This window comes from Thermobia domestica, chromosome 1 (genome assembly GCF_964235325.1).
Source record: "Thermobia domestica chromosome 1, izTheDome1.hap1.1, whole genome shotgun sequence".
Classification (NCBI taxonomy): Eukaryota; Metazoa; Arthropoda; class Insecta; order Zygentoma; family Lepismatidae; genus Thermobia; species Thermobia domestica.
In genome coordinates, this window is record NC_137454.1 from 52,185,869 (window position 1) to 52,198,020 (window position 12,152).

The window sequence follows — 12,152 nt, forward strand, 5'->3', positions numbered from 1 at the left end:
GAAAGTTTTTTAGTCACTGTCCTGTTCAGTATACTCCATTTGCAGAATCGAGGAATTATTTCTTGTAATGAAAGCATGCCATACCATCAGATTTGGTGAGGATTCTAAGACATTCACTATCTTTCGCATACATAGACGAATGTTTTATATCCATAGTAGATAGTTTCTACTAGGTACGCTTATTGCGGACATATTCTACCATCAAATATAACGGTGTAACGTGGTATGCATATGACCTGACTATAAGAAGTTGAGATTTAGAATCTCAGAAGCATGTATTGAAAGAGTGTATTACGTAAATTTGTGGGAAATGTGTTACCTATGTCTGCTTTTTTCAAAAAAGTATTTCGTATTTAAGACAAATTATAGAAGCTTGTATCACGTAATTTTATACACCCAAAGTTTGATTTATAAAAAATTAAATTCTCCAAAGATTACAGGTTAGACAAAAGTATTTGGTGTTCTTTCTACCAATATTAATGTCGATATATTACTTGATTTCTTTATATTTTGGAACCTGCTTCGAGGTTAAAGTATCCAACAGTTTAATTTGAATGGAGTGCTGATCATCAACAAACATTACTAAATGGGAGAAAGAATTCGAACGTTATGTGGTAATACAAATCCCAGACCTTAAATCGGGGTCCGTGGTGTCGACGGAAGATCCAGTTTATTTGTTGTGAGATGCTAGTTTGCAGTATGATAAGACAACAGGAAAAATATCCACAGTGTGATGAAAGGTTTGAAAGTATGATGCAAATTAGCCAATACGTATTTTAGAGAATGCAACATTTCCAAACCTTTTCTTCGCAACATTCAAATTGCAAGTGGATAGCATGTGTTCTGAAGAATTTGAAGAGAGGGAAGAAATATACATTATTCGAAACATATAATATATACAAAATATATGTTATTCGAGGTAGATTGTTGTATATATTATTCGAATATAATTTTTCTCTGAAATTTGTTTTGTTTTCCGAAATCGTACCTGGCGATTTTATTACCGGCATATACATCACGAAGACTTTCAACATGTGGAACATTCCTCATCCCAGTTAGCAATAGAATGTCAGCATAAGGACTCAGAATCAAAAGCTAGAGTTCAAGTTATCAACTATAATGAAAAATGCCTCAAATGAGATTGGGAAAGGAATATTGTGTAAGAAAACGCGATCTATTAGAAACCCTTTCAACATTTGTCTTCTAATGGATAATCTTTGAGAAATTTTCTAATGGAAATTGTGCTTGTGATCCTTAGATATGTGGGAGAATCATAATGTGACACCTTCTGTACGATAGCAGTTTATTATGAAAATGGTATTTGACAACCTTTTTGGAATCTGTGCAGGCAAACAATAATCAAAAAATTATACCAAATAATATGTCTTCATGGATTAATTCATTCATGGACACACGATGAACCATTGTATATTTACTTGTGTTAGTTTCAAAGATTTCTATCAAGCTAATCCACCAATAATTTGTTTTATTTTTTTTTCTTTTATATAATAAATTATCATGGATGTTTTTTTCTAGCTAGTGTAATGTAAACTGTACACCATATACTCTTTGTTGTATGTATACATGTTAATCGATATATAGAGTCTTCTTTCAATTTCTGTGTCACTTAATTTTAATGCGAATTGAATATATTTTACTTCTGTTCCCAAGTTTGTAAAACATGCATGTATTTTTTGGTCGTTGTGGACCTTTTTTCAAATTGTTTATAGTTAGTGAATTAATGGAGCTTTTATTTAATGTAGCAAAAAACGAAACGAAGAATATAAAACTTACTCAAAGAAAAAGCTTTACTTCATACTAAATTAAAATCAAGTTGGGTTGTACAATTAATTCCTTTCTTCCTAGATATTCATATTAAATCATTAGAATTGATATTTACTAGTGAATATAAATTTGAAAAATATTCCATAGCATTTAGAATTTTGTCTTTATTACCCTGTAACATTCCCAAATAAATAATCATTTCACATGCGTATCAACTGTTCATGTATCAACAGCTGGCGTAATGTCATAATTGAGGTGAATTTTGAGAACTATTTCTCGGTAACGGATTCACTTCCACTCAACAATACCTGGCTCTTATAATGTATAATATGGTACATTGCAAATGGTATTAGTTTTATGTCTGGCGTCGGCATATAAGTATGAATTTCTTGGCACGTTTTAGAATATTTTCATTGAAGGATTTATATTGTTTCATTGTAAATGTGCTATACGTAATTACGAAAGAAGAGCAAGTCTTTGTATGAACACCAACTTGCGACCAAAGTATGCCGAAAACAATATTCTGCATATGAGTAATGTTGTATAATATTTATAATACCAAAATAGGTCATTGCGTCAAATAAGAGCCGATTAAGTATATAATGAGCTCTCAGGCGCAGGTGGAGAAAAGAAACCCCAAAGTCAGTTTCCCGTTGCAAAGTTTAATATCTTCCTAAACAATTCTATTAGCAAGGATGAGAAAACAGGTTACAGAAAGAAATCATAACCAAAATAAGCCAAAGGGATTTAGAGGCCCATATATCCCGATCTTTGGTAATTGCGCGTAGTGCATAATTACGTTTTCAAACAAAAATGTAAAACTATTTACCACCAATACATCAAATATCTAACACCCTACTGTAGAACCACGTTATTAAATCCTATAATGAAGCAGTGCTGCAAACTTCCATTGTGAAAATACTAAGAAAATAACTTCCACGAAGAAAACACAATTGTTTTTTTTCCTTTGTATCACAAAAGCGAGCTTTTGTTACCACTGACGTATTTTCATTGCATTAGTAAATCATGAGTATAGTTCAAAATCCTTCTTTCAAGTATTGTTCATAGTATAGTTCATAATTGAAGTGGACCATCTGAACTTTCTACGAACTCTTATGTATGTATACCATGAATTGAACGGCTACAAATCAAACATTGTCATGAGAAGTAAAACTATCTGATTTGTGGTACTGATCACAGACAAAGGACATCATGTCTTGGGCAGATACAGAGTAAATATGATACCAGAGTGCACATCTGGCATTTTATTCTTTATTGTATTCTTTCTTCTGCGTAAAAATATTCATTAAATACGTTTCAATAATTGCATTTGGTATGAATTGCCAATGGGGAATGGTCGTGTCTTGCAATAGTTTAGCATGTTTGTGACTTTTCTATTTTTCCTTTCCTGTCATTTTTACAAGCGGTAGCTTCAGTAGAAGATTTTTCTCGACGTAGCAATTTACATAGGGAACAGATGTAAAAACAGTAGCACTCTGACGTTTTCTTCCCGTAGTATCAGGAGTCAATGTGCCACTGTGTGGCAATGGATACAATGGTGCAAAATGATGTACTTGACAATGGCCCTTGAGATATATAGCTGTTGTCATCGGACACACATGAAAAATTCTTGGATAACAATTTGGTTCAGTTAAGGCAATGGCGCATCCTCATTACTCACATTCCATTCAAGTTGGTTCTTCTTGATGGGATTGTCGACTGCCTTCTGTGTTTCGAGACCCACTGATGGACTGAAAGCATATTCTTGAAAAGCATCTGCGGTTAACGATAAAATACTCATCGCAGGAAAGGCGTTAGATCCTTACCAACAGCTGTAGATTTACCCCAGTGCCTCAATTCACAAAAAAGTAAACAAATCCATTTCAGTCAACCGTACAGGCTGAGGTTCATTCCGACGTTTTTATACTGAAAAATGTATAATTTATTTGAATGTAACTCACGATAAGCAACCCATTTTGAGGACTAGGATGGTCTAGGTACGACGGAACGAAAAGTTACGTAGAAAGTTTCAGGAAGTCGTAACATGGTAACGGCTGTAATAGGTTACATTTCTTTCGAAATTTTCCTAAAAGGACATTAGTGGATCTTAAGTGTTGCTTCCAACTCTTACAGCTTTCAGATGTACTCGTCTTGCAAGGGAAATATACCCATCTTATTGTTCTCCATTCTCTACAGATTACGGGTTAAACACGATTGTCCCACAGTAGCATGTCATGTATTTACCCGTTCACAGTACACAGAAATATCTCGGCCTGCAGCCAGACTAGCGTGCGGATCCGAAAATTGCCAACTCCATGTGTAAGCCTTGAATTTGTTTAACGATTGCCACCGGAGTAGCAACCCTATTTGTTTTTTTCTAAAGCACAGTATACATAAACTCAATATTACATCCTACGATCTTTTGATGCCACACACACTCATACAATAAGTTGTCTGCATACCTGTTGTTGTGAGCGAAATTGTCTCCTTTGTACTGCAAGATGTAGCAGCGGTTTGAACGTCATTAGGAATAAAAACTCAACCTAGTTCATTCTACCACATGCTGTCCATTTTTTAGTAAATGCATGTTTCCTCCGAGGTGCATATTCGACACAATGACCTTATTATGTTTACACTATAGTACTTACATTAAAACTTTACCTTTCATATTTGTTTACCGATCTTGGTAGAACGTGCAGTCCATGCAATGTGGTGTTTCTTAAATACTCCATTACCGTTTTTCCAGCGAATTGTGAACATTGTGATTTTGTTGATCTTATTCCATCTGTCAGTGATAATTTCCTGATGACAAAATGTTGATATAACTAGTATTATTGTTTATATTGACAAGAAACAACTTATCTGTAATTGAAATTACGCTTAGAATGTACACATTAAAATGTTGAATATTTTTTAAAACCCACTAGTATTGCATATTACTTTCTTATGAGCAAATATACGATTTTCAGTAGTTTTCTCAAACCTTTTTCACGATTTTAATAACTACATTTTTTAGTTTCTACAGAGAGAATCACATACTTAAGGAAGATATATAAACCTAATGTTGATAAACGAAAGGATAGTTTAGAAATATTTCCAAATCTTGATAACAAGATAAGATTATTCACAGATAATGATAGATTGACTGAGAGTTCCTTAGCATCAGTCATGATTACGAGAAGCATCAATAAATTAGTTATTTCGTATAGTAAATGGTTATATAATCCTTAGAAAAAAGTAAGGTATACATTTTCTAATCCTATCACTATGGCATGGCGCGTCCTTAGGTTGCGGATCGAGGAGAAGGTCTCTGGATATTACAACAAAATACTTTGGTTTGTGTAATATTTACCTGTACCTTGGGCAGAAAGTACTCATACATATGCACTATACTTAGTAGAATGTTCATTTTTATATTAACAAAAGAAGATTGTTTTTAATATATGTAAGTGATTATTATGGGATAGTTGATGATATGGACATGTTTTATGGTTAACTAGTCAGTGAGTTTGTGTACTTAACAGTTTTAAGAAAAGGATATTATAAGTTATATCAAATAATAAACCAGTTTAACATCGTTTATAGACGTTGTCAGTTTTATTAAAAAGGTGAGATTAATGGTATTTAAATATCGAAACTAATATTTTTATGCCAAAGAATTACTACCACTTCGGATTTTTATCCCAGCAAACTAACCAGGTTTACGACTATCTTTTGATAAGTCGTTATAAAAATTTGGTTTACCTCACCCGGGACTTTGTAAATTCAATTCCCGAAGAAGAGTAAGGCTGAATTTACTTTCATATTACAGTTAATGAATACGAACTTAACAATATTGCGAAGTGGTAAAGTAATCATAAGAAAAATGGACAACGAAACAATGCAGCAGGAATCAAACACTAGTGACAGCGATGAGACTAGTGTAACACCAGGATTGGCATCGGAAGATATCTTGTTAGCTTTACAGCGACAAATAATGCAGATGTCTACCGAGATAAAGCAGACCATGGAACAGAAATTCAACGAATCTAACAAGACCATGGAACAGAAATTCAACGAATCTAACAAGACCATGGAACAGAAGTTCAATGAAGCTAACAAACAAAATGAAGAATTAAAGCAGAACATGGAACAGTAATTCAACGAATCTAACAAGACCATGGAACATAAGATAGAACAGAAGTTTGACGAAGCTAACAAGCAATATGAAGAATTAAGTAGACGGATAGAACAGAAATCCGACGAAACGAAACAGACAATTGTCCAGGTGGTGAACGACATTTCCTCACAGTTCGAGGAAAAGTTAAAAAGGATATCCGATGATTGTCAAGAAAAGCACAATCAACAAAACCAAGAAATTAGTGCTGTAAAAAAAAGATTTAGAAGTAATAGAATCTTCCATTAAACAGCAAAAGATCCAGGTCAGCAACAACTCTAATAACATACGTGTAAATACACAGTTGTTAGCTACTATTCAGGAAGAGATTAGAACGTTACAGGCTAAAGACAACATTTTCCGTAATAACTTGGGTAGTGATCGCTTTGAGTTGCCCCACTCACCAGAGATGAACTCGCCTTCGCCCGGATCTGATGAGGATATTATACTAGAAGAAAGTTGTCCGAAGAGCACTGATGAGCGAAACATAGATGGTGTCATGACACAGCACGTCACTGATAGGAACAATCACTCAACAAGAACAAGGAATGAGAAAAAGAAGGTAAAATTAAGTGTTAAAATGAGTGAAATCAGAGCTATGAGCAAATTCAGTGGTAAGTGTAATGAGAATGCTACTTCTTTCTTAGAGAAATTCCAAGACGAATGTAATATAATGTCTATCGACCGATCACAATATATGAAATTAATACCCCATGTATTACTCCCACCTTGTTCCTTATGGTTTAAAGCAATACGTGATCACATTAGTACCTATGAGGAATTCAAAGCGGCATTGATCGCAAATTATGAAAATGACTTTTTGCTGGCAAATAGAGATGACACCCTTAGAAACCAACACTTCAATCCTCGATTGCTCAAATCTCTTGTAGAGTTTGTTGTAAATGTCTACAACGACTTAAAGGTCGTTAATCCTTTGCAATCGGAATCGAGAATAATAGCATCGATTCGAAATTTGCTTCCATTTAAACTGCAACAGATCTCATTTTCCACACAGTGTATGAGTTTCAGCCATTTATTTATGCTTGTCCAATGCTACGAAACTCAATACCATGCCATGAACCCACAATCAGGAATGGGTAAAAGTAAGAATAATTCAGATCATTTGGTGCATGTTCGGAATTTAAATATTCGGAGTGTGAATAATACAGGACCTAACCTAAGCCGAGTATACTCTAGCAATCCAAATGAGCAAAATAGACAAGGTTATGTAGGGAATCCGCTTAACCTAACTAATCATGGTAATTATGATGTCAGATCACTCAACAGCAGTAGATATAAAAATAATCGAAGTACTGAGCGAAATTCCAGAAATGTAGCGAACTACGTGGATAGACGTAATTGGAGATCAAGAGATGGGACTTCATACCAAAGTCAGAATCACGATGAAAGACATGTACAACACAATGTAGAACCTAATCATGATAGCGCAGTACAATGTACTTTATTAGAACCGTATGCAAGTTCGAATGTAACCTGATTACCGTTACTGAAATTAGGTTAAATTCATGTTAGTTGTAGATTCCTGTAAATTTTCATTTTAAGTTTATGTGTTAATATCAATAATGAAAACGATTCTTAAAAATACTTGAAATGCTTAAATAGAGTTTTAGGTAGACTGGAAAATTAATTTTCAAATGATTTTTATTCTTTCTTGTTAATATGAAGAATTATAATTCGATTTATAATTAATTAAAAGCAAAGATTATTTATATTAGATTGATTTATGTTGAAAACTTAATTGTCAAAGATTATGTTAAAAGGAAGCTCTATTCTATAAAATCAATTATCCAACGACTACCTTGAAAGAAATTCTTCTTTATTATAACATCTTAGTGCTACTATGTATACCTTTAAATGCAACATCCGACTTATTTGTTATTTAATGCGCCCGTAAAGATTAATATTATTTGTAACCCACGTTTGTCCTTTACATTTTTCGAAATCGCACCCGTCGACGATTAATTAAATAAGCGACGATATTTTAATAAGGAAATATATTAATAATATAGTGAATAATAATAAAATAAATATAATTAATGTAATTAAAGATAAATATTGATGAAATGAAAGAATTGTTATGAATGTATTTATATATATATATGTATATGTAAAATATAATGAATAGATATACAAGGTGCGATCAAAATATGATGGACATATATAATATAAGAACACTAATGTAAACGGACCAGTGGTTCTTGAAGATAAAAGCCAAGCCTACTCATGACTTTTATATTCAGTCCCTTTGTCGAGCGACATTTTTATACAACAAAATACTTTGGTTTGTGTAATATTTACCTGTACCTTGGGCAGAAAGTACTCATACATATGCACTATACTTAGTAGAATGTTCATTTTTATATTAACAAAAGAAGATTGTTTTTAATATATGTAAGTGATTATTATGGGATAGTTGATGATATGGACATGTTTTATGGTTAACTAGTCAGTGAGTTTGTGTACTTAACAGTTTTAAGAAAAGGATATTATAAGTTATATCAAATAATAAACCAGTTTAACATCGTTTATAGACGTTGTCAGTTTTATTAAAAAGGTGAGATTAATGGTATTTAAATATCGAAACTAATATTTTTATGCCAAAGAATTACTACCACTTCGGATTTTTATCCCAGCAAACGAACCAGGTTTACGACTATCTTTTGATAAGTCGTTATAATATAGAGATTAGCTGCGAATATACTGAATAAGCAGTCGCGGACTGCCGTCTAGGAGTGGCCCTCCAGCTTGGGGCTTTGGCTAACAAACTCATCCCGTAAAAAAGCACTTGTTCAGAAATATTCACAAAAGCCTCGAAAGGGACTGATAACTTGGCACGACCTCAGCAAAAGAAAATGGACATGAGATTTGGAACATGGAATATTAGGAGTCTTTACAGGGCAGAAGCGTTAAAATCCGTAACGAGGGAGTTAGAGAAATACAGGATGGATGTAGTAGAAGCTCAGGAATTTAGGTGGGAAGGAAACGAATCTCTGAATTCCTGAAATTTTATGTTCTTTTACAGGGAAGGAAATAAAAAACACCAGTTAGGAAAAGTGTTTTTCGTTCATAAACGTATATTACCACCAATTAAACAGGTTGAATTTGTCACTGATATGCTTTCTTTTATTTTCTTAAGAGCCTAAGGCTAAGTGAATCAACTTTAATTGATGTTATTGTATAGCGTATAGAGTTAATTTGTTGATATGTGGTGTGATATTATTGTTTTAAATGTACATGCTCCAACTGAAGATAAGGATGAAGATATAAAAGACTGTTTTTACGAAGAAGTGGAACGGGTATTTGACCAACTCCCGCGATACTTTAGGAAAATTCTGTTAGAGGATTTTAATGCGAAGATAGCACGAGATGATATGTTCAAACCGATTATAGGAAACGAAAGTCTGCATAAGGAAAGTAATGACAACGGTGTTAGACTCGTGAACTTCGCTACATCCAAAAACCTAATCGTGAAGAGTACAAAATTCCCACATCCCGACGTTCATAAATAAACTTGGACATCACCAGATGGGAAAAAAACATAATCAAATTGATCACGTTTTAGTAGATAGAAGAAGGCAATCTAGCATAATTGATGTCCGATTGTATACAGGGGCTGATTGTGAAACTGACCACTATCTGGTAGCTGCGATAATACAGGAGAGGTTATCGTTAAATAAAGGTAATATTCATTGTCCAAAAACGGAGAGATTCAATTTAAAGAAATTAGAAGAGACCCAGGTAAGAGAGAAATAATAGATTGAAGTTTCGAATAGATTCTCGGCTTTACAATATTCGAAGTGCCCTAGTGTTGAGGATACCTGGATTGAAATTAGAGATAGCATTAAAATGTCAGAAAAAGAAAAATTGGGACACGCGGAAATACGTAAAAACAAACCATGATTCGACCAGGAATACATTAAACTAGCAGAGAAGAGAAAACAGGCAAAATTATGCTGGCTACTAAACTCGATGAAATAACTACAGAAAATTTCGCAGATATCAGGCGGGAAACTTCCAAAACATTTAGAGCAAAGAAACGCGATTTTCTGAAAGCTAAAATTAAAGGAATCTGAAGATAATAGTAAAAACAAAAACATCCGGGACATGTATAAAGGAATCAACGAATTTAAGAAAGGCTAGCAATTTCGTTCTTATATATTAAAGAAATAAGAGGGCACAGTTCTGGATGCGTTGTCGCCATAGCTTATAGATGCGTTGTCGCCATTATTATTTAACTTCGTTCTGGAATACGCTATAAGGAAAATCAAAGATAGCTACCAGGACCTACAGCTGAACGGTATTCACCAGGTTATGGCAAATACTGATGATGTATATCTAATAGGTGATGCTAGGAGAACAACAGAAAGACACGGATAGCATCCTAAAAAGATGTAAAGATTTCAATGACGATTTCGTTAACACGCAACCAAAAACTAGTGAGCGTGGAGAAAAGGACATCCACACCGCAGAATCGTATATTCCAGAACCCAACCGAACAGAAGCAGAAACCGCTATAAAGAAATTAAAGAAACACAAATCTCCGGGTGTAGATGAAATTCCGGCTCAGTTGATTTTAGCTGGAGGCGAGAAATTGTGGAAATAGATAAGCAAACTCATTCTTCTTATCTGAAACAAGGAAGAATTAAGAGTGGAAAGAACCAATTAGTGTTCTAATTAACAAGATAGGCGAGAAAACTGACTGTAATAATTATCCAGGCACTTCTCTTCTGTCAACATCCTATAAAATACTTTCAAATATTTTATTATCAAGACTGGCCTCATATGCAGATGAAATTATTGGAGATTATCAGTGAGGATTCAAACGAAATCGATCAACTATCGACCAAATATTTACCATTCGCCAAATACGCGAAAGAAATGGGAAAGCAATATCCCGGTACATCAATTATTTATTGATTTTAGAAAGGCGTACGACTCGGTTAAAAGAGAAACATTATACAACGTTCTTACCGAACTTAGAATGCCAAGATGGCTAATTAGATTAATTAAGATATGTTTAAATGAATCCCAAAGTAAAGTCCGGGTAGGAAAATTATTGTCTATGAGCTTTCACACCGAAGATGACATGAATCTTATAGATGCGTTGTCGCCATTATTATTTAACTTCGTTCTGGAATACGCTATTAGGAAAATCAAAGATAGCTACCAGGACCTACAGCTGAACGGTATTCACCAGGTTATGGCAAATGCTGATGATGTATATCTAATAGGTGATGGTAGGAGAACAATAGAAAGAAATGCAGAGATCTTATTAAACGCTTGCATGGAAATGAGTTTAGAAGTAAATGCAGAGGAAAACTAAATACATGAAAGTGGGCCGAGACCGGAATATAGCAACTTATGGACGCGTTAAAATAATAAATAATACTTTTGATAAGGTGGATAGTTTCAAATATCTAGGATTAATATTAACAGACGAAAATCATATTCACGAAGAAATTAAATGTCGACTAAAAGCGGGAATTCGTGTTACTATTCGGTTCAAAATCGTCGCGATTTCTGTCGAGGAATTTGAAGCTTAAAATATATAAAACGATAATCATGTCTGTTGTTCTGTATGGCTGCGAAACATGGTCACTTACTCTGAGGGGAGAACACACACTGAAAGTATTTGTGAAAAAATCCTGAGACGAATATTCAGACCCAAGAGGAACGGGAATGAGGAATGGCGGAAACTTCATAACGAGGAACTAAATAATTTATATTGCTCATCCTACATTATTAGTGTCGTGAAGTCTAGGAGGCTTAGGCGGGCATGTCATTTAGCTAGAATGGAAGAAAGTAGAAACGCTTTCAAAGTCTAGACTGGAAGACCAATCGGTAGACGACCATTAGGAAGACCTAGGCGTAGATGGGAGGACAATATAAAGATGAATCTCGCAGAGATTGGAATACAAAGTAGAAACTGGATGGAGTTAACTAAGGATAGAAGTCAGTGGAGAGCTTTTGTAAACGCGGCATTGAACCTCCGGGTTACATAGGCCATAGAGTTAGTTAGTTAGTTATACATTTTCTAATATTATCTAGAATTCTTATATTCGTTTTTTTCTATTATTTTTGTTTACCTTGTGTTTCTTCTTTTTGTAAATACGTCTTCCACAGCGTTCATGTTCAGGTGTTGATATTTCTTGATAATATTTTTCCTTTCAGTCACTTCAATATTAATTAC